At 40.4% G+C, this 10,377-nt stretch overlaps 1 long non-coding RNA gene across 2 annotated transcripts; it reads left to right on the top strand.

The window, feature by feature from the left end:
• Nucleotides 1-475: 475 nt before the first annotated feature.
• Nucleotides 476-4,046, top strand: LOC116257350 (uncharacterized). Of its 2 annotated transcripts, none has more exons than XR_004173355.2 (3): nucleotides 476-787; nucleotides 1,991-2,283; nucleotides 3,812-4,046. It is a non-coding gene; the product is annotated as an uncharacterized LOC116257350 (long non-coding RNA). The 2 variants fall into 2 exon arrangements; XR_004173354.2 differs by having other exon boundaries at nucleotides 1,988-2,283.
• Nucleotides 4,047-10,377: the final 6,331 nt, after the last annotated feature.

Here is a 10,377-nt window from a genome sequence, read left to right as displayed (position 1 = left end):
AGATGGTGGGCAATGATGGCAATTTTACATCACTTGGTGCTAGGCTGTGGAACTCCTTTGTAGTATAGTTGGCTTCCTCACTAATTAATTCACCTCTGTTTTGTTTAAAAATCACAGAATTCACCGTCTTTATGTGCACTGTTCTGCCCCATTAAATACCAACTCAAACACAGATCACAATTTCTGCCTTCTTTGTTTTTTTGGCAGGAAAATCCTAAACAGTTTGTCACTGGCTTGATCTTGAAACGTGGTTTTTTCCATGCTGATCCACATCCAGGGAATATTTTCATTTGCAAAAACTCAAAAGCAAGTACAGAAATTATGCTTTTTCTTGCTAGGAACATTGATTCTTCTAACATGGACCCTTGTTCTACGAAATTTTTACATTAGTTTGGCATATAGTCATTGTGCTGCCTGCAGCTTCTTTTTGTAGTCTGGGTCAAGATAGGCTGTTAGGTAGGTTGCGATCTGTCAATCGGTTGTACAGGTTACTTCCGCGGGGTTCAAGCACTTGTGGTGGATACACTACAACAAAAATCTATATTGGCTACGACCCGTACTTAGGGCGTCAGTCGTAGCAAATGAATGTATGGAAATTAGCTTGTGCACAATGTTATTGCCCGCCGAATTTAGAGAGACACTCATGAAAAGGAGAAAGGACGAGAGAGGGAGTTAGAAAGTCTAGGGTTGCAGAGCAATTTCGCAAGAGCGAGAGAGGACAAAGGAGGTCTTCTTCCCCATTTCACAGGCTCGTTGTCATCCTTTCGCGGTCCTCCATCTCCAAGTCGTATGTCGCCCTCTCTCTCTCTCTCTCTCTCTCTCTCTCTGTATATTAATCTTCCATTTCACCATAAGAAATTAGGGAATGACCACGCTGGCCCTAAAAAACAGCGATAGATAACAAAATGCATAGGGACAACGTGCTAACTCTGTTGAACCCAGTTTAAGCATAAAAAAATGGAAATAAACTGTTCAGTTGTTTTTTTTTTTTTTTCCCTTTTTCATTTCATCGATGTAAGAGGGATGCTTATTGTCCACCATTGGTTCATATAGATATTCAAATATCGACCACAGGTAAAACATTTTTTACTTGTGATTCTGGAGAAAGCCTATGGTTCTTGTACCCGACATCATGTTATTGAAGACCTTCTCATTGAAGATGTCAAGAAACTAAGTAAAATTTGTGGTTTTGCATTGTCTGTTTTAAAGGTTTAGGATTCTTATCCACGTTTTCTCTTTTGTTGGAGTAGTTCGATCGTGGATGCCTATATATTGTGCACTTAAACAGTTCCTCGAAGGTGCCAATTCCTTACACCTGCATTGCTGGCTTCTTGAAGTTTAATAGCAAACGGAACATCAGCAACTGAAGCGACCACACACTACTGAAAGTATAAGACTATAAACAGAAGAAAAACATTGATGTATTCCTAACCACAACAATAGTGCCCTTAGTTTCCTTCTATGCTCCTAGAAATAGTCTTTTGCATTATTGTTTATAACTGATAGGAATTTTACCGCATTATGATCTTACATTAGATTTCAATACTTTGTCATAAAGAGTTAACATTCATGACCATACTTTTGCAACATAATTTGCTCTCACATTGGAAATGGCCCAAGAATGAAGAGCCATTGATACTTTTTACTTGTGAAAATTTGTTTTTGGATGAGCTGGATCTTATTTTGAAAGAGAGCTACTGTTTTTTACTCTAATCACATGCAAAGTAGGATTATATTGCTTGTCTTTATGATTGTTCTGATTATGTATTAATTTTTTTAGCTATTTAAAAGAATAAAGAACACAAAAGAAGAAGGGAGAGTTTCTGCTTTGTCTTCCATAGTTCCATATACTCACATCATACTTATGGAACCACCCAGCCTTCCTTTTTACCTTCATGCTATAAAAATGGTTTTTATCATATGAATAGGAATAGAGATGTTAAATATGTCGATGATTTTTGACAAGCACTGTCTTGTTAACTTTCAGCAGAAGGCTGATTGGACATCTCTTAGATGCAAAAGGAGGTAAATTTACAAACAATATTGAGAGGCTAAAGGACGATTCCGTACTAATTCTCGCATTCTTGACTGAATGTATAAGCCCACTGTTCAACTCTTATTCCATTCTGATTTCCTTCCAAATTTGGTAGTTATATGGATCAGTTCATTTTTTGAAGCCAAATTTCTATCTCTGCACATTCAATGGAAGAGGTGGAGATTCTATGTGATCGACTGGGTATTTTTGTAGATGGGTCATTCCAATGCATAGGAAACTCAAAGGAGGTATTTTTCTCTTTTAATTTTTTGCTTTTACTTTTATTAAAATGATTTTAAGAAATAAAAGTTATCAGACACATAATTACCTGAAAACCAAAAACATTGTGAGGAAAAAGAGGAATGCTTCCAGGGTAGCTCCTCGCTATAATTTCTTTTTCTATTGTATCAGATCTGACCCTGACCCAATGTCTACTGTTCTTAGAAACTTAGCTGTGTTGGACCCAACCCATTGCAAGCCTAAGCATGGGAAACCTGAGCTAGAAGACTGCAGGTTTTATTATGCTGCTACACAGTTCACAGTTTCAGTTTGAGCAATGACTATAGAAACAGTTAATTTATGCTACCACATGAGGTGCTTTAGGCCATGTGTTTGCTGTGTACATGGTACCCATCTCAGTTGTTACAAGAAAACATATGCTGAAGGGGGAAAAATGCTATTAATACATAACTTTCTCGAAAGATATTCCAATTTATTATGTGCCTTAGGAAACAAACATAGGCTGCATCGGTTATTAATCCATAACCTGCAACTTTTGACTTTGTCTTGCTTAAGAATGAAAGTTGCTATGTCTGCTGCAACATGTCATGGATTATGCCTTGTTTTCTTTTCTACAGCTAAGGGCTAGATATGGAGGATCTCACATACTTACAATATTTGATGACATACAACTAGGTGTTTATGAACAACTTTAAAAAATCTGTTTTAGCAATGATCTTCACAACCTAAAAATTTCCCCCGTCAGACTTGATCGTAATGAAATTGCAAAACAACTTTTGTATTTGAGGAAGAAAGCACTCATACAATTCATGGCACCCACAAGACCACCTTGGTATAACCTACACTTGGTACACTTAGATGCACACTCCAAGTCACCCATTTATGGGACCTCAAGACCATAACCTATGACTCATAACTTCTACTATAATGATAGCATAACTCAAGAAATGATTTCATTATATTCATGAAATTATAAAAAACTTTTAAATGTGACTATAATGGCCATTATCCTTGGTAATTCATATTGTCATAACTACACCATATTACAAAATAAAACTGCTACACAATGATGTGGTACTTAATTTTTTACTCCCGTATACAGTATTATGCATTACTATAACATCAGTTTTGGACTCATTTCACGTCCAAACATGCACATCATATTCTAATAGTGTTTCTACTACTTCAGTGGCCATTGTAATCAATGAAGGCATTATAGAATTCTTCCCTCTTAATGAGGAATTCGTCAAGGTAATCCAATGTCTCGGTTTCTGTTTTGGGAGCCATGGAGATCTTGGGAAGAAAACTGAAAATTTTGTGTTGACCATGGTAGCATTAAGATTCTTAGATTGCCTGTCATTTCTTTTTGCCCAGTGATGTTATCCTTCACAGATGGCATATTGATTTTTTCTTCTGCTGAGCATTTTTGGAAATTAAACAAGTGTTGGAATAGTTAGGTGTAAGTTCAGTTTTGACAGTGAGTTCTGAAAAATCGAGGCTCATCCCCTTTAACTTGGATCATGTTCTTGTGGACAGGTTAAAGGTGTTAATTGGATGGAACTCATCGAAAGTTCCAGTTTAATAACTTGATTGCCAATGTTTGCAAGGAATCTTAAACCTGAATTGAGGATTTGATGTTAAAGGTTACCAAAAGGCTCACAGCATTGGAAATTTCCTTTGCTTTCTCTTGCCCGTCATCTATCTTACTCAGATATGTAAAAGTTTATACATGTCAACATTTTCGATGAAATATTTAAACATTTCTCTCTCATAACAACGTTTACAGTGCCATGTCCTTGTGATTTAAACCAGAACCTTCAATGCGATTGAAAGAGGGCAGGCAGAAAAGGACTGGCAAGTCTGTCTAACTCATTTCCCCTACTTTTGATATTTTGTTGGGGGCCTAGCCACCACCCACTTGGATTGTGTTACAGGTGGGCATAGGGCGGGCCGGGCCCAGCCCGGCTTGAGAAAAGTGGGCCCGGGTCGGTCTGACTCCCGAAACCAGGTTCGAGCCTGATACCCAATACCTAAGCATGGGTTCAGCCCGGCTTGACCTGATTAAAATAAAAAAAAATTAATATAAAATAATTTTTTTTGAATATAAAATATATTTTTAATAATAAAATAATAATAAAATTTTAAAAAAAATCTGAGTTTGATCGGGTCGGGTACCATGTACCCATTGGGTACCCGGGCCGAGGCTTAATTGTGTAGCCAATAGCCCTATATGGAAGGCATTTCTAACTTTGCCCGTGAGATTGATGCTTCCAATGCCATTGATTGATTATTCGATTCAAAAAGAACCGTAATATGCCCATTCCGCATTCCAAGATGGAGAATATCAAGAGATAAAATAATCTCAAGTGGGGACGGTATGAAGCTTTGAAATTTGTCTCTGGTGTGTATTTTTCAACTACTATCTGTTATATATGCGTTTAAAAATTGATATATTACTCATAGCTCGGTCAAAGATGACAACCAGAATAACGAAAACATTTTACGGTCGTTGACTTTGTTGAAAGAAGACAACCATCAACTGGTCCTCACTTTTATTACTTTAGGGACTCTTATTAAGATGACAATGAAATATTGGGTATTGAAGTCTTAACCTGAAAGTTCTTAAACTTAGCCTTTTCCTCAGTTAATGCAGACAAAACTTATGGTTGGAGTTTGACAAAAAATCTTAAAAAATTCCTCGGTTTTCAAAATTCTTACATTCAGTTGGTAGCAGGCTATTTAAGAAACGAACAAATTGAACCTTGGACAGCGTGCAGTATGACCCTGCCTTTTTAGGAGTTTTCATTAATCACATGGCAAGAATTTTAGAATAATCAATGAAAACCTACAGCTTTGGCAACATCAATATTTACAATCCAAGAACATTTCGTTCTGGGCTTGGGGTCTTCATTACCCATCTATCAAAAAGTTTATAAAGGAATCACCTTTGGCAACATCAATATTTAGCATGCATGCAAGTTCCAAATGAACTACGCCTACTATGTTTTATGGCCTCATATCAACTACTACAAGGGGAGAAATCTGGCATACTTTTGTCCCCGTGGGCACGTTATACAAATTTTCAATTAGCCGCAGCTGTGATGATGTGATTTGTGGACATTGTGACAAACCAAGCTATAGCAGTAGAAAACGCAAAGACGGTAGAATAGTAACTTGACCAGCTCTCTGTTTTTGTTTTTCCATTAATTATTAGTTTTACATATCCAGGAAGAGCGCGCCATCCCTTGCGCATATCTAGGGCAGTTACAGGATCACGGAGATATTTCTCCGCCCCGATCACAAACTATGTAAATGGATTCGGCTTCTAAGTCCAAACCATATTAAATCCTGTGGAAGTCTGGAAAGAATCCCATGCACCGAGTTCAATCATCACTGGTTAGGTCATTTATCACGCAAGTAAACTGACAGCAGGAGGAAGCTCGGACAGTTAAGTGCAATCTCTTGGCCAATGCAATCTCTCGGCCAACTCTCTATCACGGTCTCACGCCTCTGGAGAGTAATGTGGCCACCGGAATCAAACCCCAGGCACGTTGCATGTGCGGCCGGTCCTATCAACTATTCTGCACACATACACACAAAAAGAGTGAGAAAACAACACCCTGTCCTTTATACCACATGACCTACCCTCAACTCAATACCCGTCCCTTTGCACAATGATGGTGGTAATATGTCATAATTCATCCAGCCTATCTATCCTTCAAAACGAGCGAATAGTAAATACATGAAACGTGACCTAAAGGACCCATGCTTCTTTGGTTTTGGGAAACAAATCTAAAAACTCTTTTCTGTTTTCTTATTTAAAACATTAAATGTGACACTCGAGGACCAATTACCTTTGTGGTTTGCTTTTCTTAATATGACAAAAAATTCTCACCAAATTAAGTTCCTGTTTTATGAAACTAAGGATCTTGACTTCCACATATATGATGAACTTGGAAGATATTGACTAAAAGTCGACACGAAAATCTACGACCTATCATACTAAGGATTTTAACTCAGATCCACTCCTAATATCTTAATTTAGAACTTGACGGAGGCCAAGGGTCAGTTATATATTATAAGATCCAAGGGAAAGAGGTAATATGAAATCATGGATGGTGATCATATCTATGGATCTATGATAGGATTAGGTCAGAGATAGACAAGCACCTTACTGTGTATTTTTACCTAGCTAGAACAACTGCATGATATTAAATTTTATACAAACATTTGAACTTTTATTTTCTAATTTTAGCTCAATATGATCTATTTTTTTATGTCTCGGAAACAAGTACTGACAGAAAAAATTTAGAGTTGCTTGGGTGACACTTCAAAATCAGGTTTTGCCTCCAAAACCAGGTTTTTGGAGTGGTTAGGTATTATCAGTATTAGCTTTACTTTAAACCCAGTTTTGACGAAACTTGGGTTTGTGAAAGGGAGTGAAAAACCTGGTCCACTTTAGGTTATTCAAAAACCAAGTTTTGGATTTGTCACCCAAACAAAAAAACAAAGTTTCTGAAACTCATCAAAAACTTGATTTTCATAAAAACAAGTTTTTACAAAACCAAGTTAGATCAAGACCGGTGTCATCCAAACGCCTCATTACTCTTAACACATGCTACTGTTTATCTTCTAAAAGGTTGCTTCCATTGGCTTGATAGGGTTGGATCTTAAGAAACATAAATTTCAGATGTATTTGTTTTAAGGTTAATTTGTGCATTGTAAAACATGCAACACTATTAGCACTACACTTAGTCACCAAAATGATATAATCGAATGATAAAAAGTTGTCATTTATGCAATAACTTTTGAAAAAAAATATGGCAATTAACATTTTATAGGTTCTCACCTGGCCTGGTTGTGTTATCTGAGATGGAATAATGAAAAGTCTGGAAAAGTCTGGGTTCAAGAATTGGCAGAGTGGGTTCGGTTCTGGTTTCCTTTTGCTTTCTCTCTCCTAGGGCACGGCGAATTTGGAATTGTGGAAGGGGGAGCTGACGGCCTCATTGGGCCTCTGGCCCAGCAGGTGCTCCCGCAGATGGGAGAAACTGCAGAAAGCAGAGAACCCATGGTTTTGGGTGGCATTGGAGATGCTGATGCGGGGGGGAGAGGTTCAACCTTCATCCGCCAGTCCAGCAAATGGGAAATCTTGGGCAGCCATTGTAGATGGGGGGAAGCCTCGCGCCAGGGAAGAACATGCCTCCGTTGGAGAAAAAAGAGGTGGCGGGGAAGCGACGCCTGGTTATCTCTCAACAATCATATGAGGTTCTCTGTCAGCCGTTCCGGTTCTGCGCCATAGCTACCCTAGCCGGAGGGGCTAGGAAAGGCCGCCTGGACTACAACTTCATCTTTGCGAGTCTCAGAAGCCTATGGTCTGGTATCAAGGACTTAAGATTCAGTTCCGTTTGTAAAGGTATGTTTCTTCTTTGCACTTCCTCTGAAGCATATCTGAAACTCGTTTTGTCGCCTAGGAGATGGTATGTGGGAGGACGACTTCTCATTGCTAACCAATGGCATCCCGGAATGCCTATGCGGATTGAGAGTTCCAACTGAGTCCAAATATGGATTAGGCTGCCTAATCTACCAGTCGAATGGTGGAACCCTCAGATTTTTACTGACATCCCCGAGTTAATAGGAGGATCATTCGTGGAAGATGATGAGTTTACCAGGCATCTCCAGTGGTTTGGTTTTGCCCGCATTAAAATTGAAATCCCGTTCCGGTTTAGGCCAACTCCTGAAATTGAACTAGAGGTTACAGGGGGCAAAACGTTTGTTCAATCCATTGAGTATGAAACTAAGGTCAAATATTGTCAAAAATGCGGATCCACGACACACTTTGATGGCTCTTGCTTGGTGACAGAGGCTTCCAAGGAAGGGGATCAGGGCACTCTTAATGCTTGGCACTTAGTTAAAACCCCAAAAAGAAGACCACAACCCATTAAAAGAGTAACGGAGATGCGGTCGAAACACAATAACTTTGAAGCTCTTTCAAATATGGTGGAGGAAACATAAGATGGGGACAGCACCCAAGGTCGGCCTGGCGAGAGAGTCACAGGCAGTGAAGAAGAGACTAGGCAGGATTCAGGCAAGTCGGTGGTTGCTAACAGTTCTCAGGCTGGTAATGTATCAACCACTCAGGACGTTTCATATAGCAGTAAGGGTGCACCAGGTCGTCATCAGGCCCAACCGCCTCTGCAAAGCAAAGGCGTACAGGGTCCTGACCAACCTGCTACAGCTACAAGGAGTGATCCTAAACCCCTGGCATTGCACGTCAAGGCTCAACTGGTGGACAAGGTAAAGAAAAGAACCCTCAAGCACAAGGAAGTTAATGGATCCAAGAAGCGAACCAGCCCTCCAAACGCCAATGACAAACTAGAGAAGGCTGGAGGGAGGCTTCAAGAAGATGAAGTCCTCAACATGGCGGGGTTGGCCCAGGGGTTTCCGTAGGGTCCCCCTTTAGAAGATATGGAAGTTGGGATCGATGAAGGACCGCTTCTTCCAGAGGCGATGGAAGATGACAAGGCTGATGACTTCTCAACCAATTCATTGGTTAGAGGGGAAGGGAGGGGGCACAACCAACCCGGCCCATGAAGATCCTAGTATGGAACATCTGAGGTCTGGCGGCTCCTCCAGCTCAGCATGAGTTCTTACGAACTCTAAGTTCTATGAAGACTACCATTGCTTTTGCAATTGACACTAAGCTCAATGTGGATCAACTTCAGAAATTCCAATTCAAGATCCCAGATAAACGTCTCGTCTCTAACATCCACCATTCAGGCCCTTGGCCGCACATCATTGCTATTTGGGACCCGTTAGTAGTCATGCTCCTAAATTGGTACGCTCATCCCCATTGGATTGTCTCTCAGTTTTCTATCATCTCTACAGGCCAAACTTTTGCTGCCCTCGATGTTTATTTACACACTGATTTTAGAATTAGGAAGCATTTGTACCCTTCCCTGCTTGCCACCCTGAACCCTTGCAACACGCCAGTCATTTGCATGGGCGATTTCAATGCCGTTTTAAATAGCAATGAGAAAACGGGGAAGACCCCAACTCTTCATGCCTGCCTTGCCTTATCTAATTTTGTTTCTCAGTCAGCTTTAATTGAAGTCTCTTGCCCGGTTACAAAATTCACTTGGACTAACAACCGGATGGGCCAGGACAATGTCATGTCCAAGATTGATAGATGCTATGTTTCGAAGGGATGGGTGGATAACCCTGAATTGATGCTGCACCTGGAAGTACATCCGAGGACTATATCTGATCATAATCCTATTTTGCTTTGCATTTCTAAGCACAGGTTTACAACTTGGGGTTGTACCCCTTTCCGTCATTTTCAATATTGGCAGGATATGGCAAGGTATATTGACCAAGTTGCTTCAGCCTGGGCAGTGGACGTAAGGGGCTGTGCTATGATTAAACTCATACATAAATTGGAGGCCACTAGGGACAAGCTTATGTCCTGGTGCAAAGGCGGAGCCAATGATCTTCCCAGCCAAATAGGGGAGATTAAGTCCAAAATCGAACTCCTTCAGTCCCTAAGTGAAAGTGGCCAACTTGAGGCGATTGATCAAGAATGCAATCTCAAGCGAGATCTTACCAAGCTTTTGCACTTAGAAGAACGTCTATGGCATCAAAAATCTAGAATCAAATGGATGAGGGATGGTGACCTTAAGACAAAATTCTTTCAAGGAATTTCCAATGGGAGGAGACGGAGGAACAAGATTGATACCATCTCCCTTGAGGGACAGATCCTAACAGACATGCTTGACATTTTTTCAGCATGCACGGATTTCTTTGTCGGTCTGTTAGGGACCTCCCATGGAGACGGGCGCCTACCACATTCTCTCGCTCTGGAGGAGAATGCTGACCTTTTGAAACCTCCCACTGCTGCAGAAATCCAATGGACAGTGATGGAGGCTAATAAGGATTCCGCGCCTGGCCCTGACGGGTTCGGTAACAGTTTCTTTCAGAGTAATTGGATCACTGTGCAGGAGGCAGTAGCAGGGGCAATACGTGGTTTCTTTCATTCTGGCAGATTGGTTAAATCTATCAACAAAACCCACATAACCCTGCTGCCCAAGGAGCATGGCGCTACACAG

Source organism: Nymphaea colorata, chromosome 7 (assembly GCF_008831285.2).
Source record: "Nymphaea colorata isolate Beijing-Zhang1983 chromosome 7, ASM883128v2, whole genome shotgun sequence".
In the NCBI taxonomy this organism is placed as follows: domain Eukaryota; kingdom Viridiplantae; phylum Streptophyta; class Magnoliopsida; order Nymphaeales; family Nymphaeaceae; genus Nymphaea; species Nymphaea colorata.
This window is presented reverse-complemented; position numbering and strand designations above follow the sequence as displayed.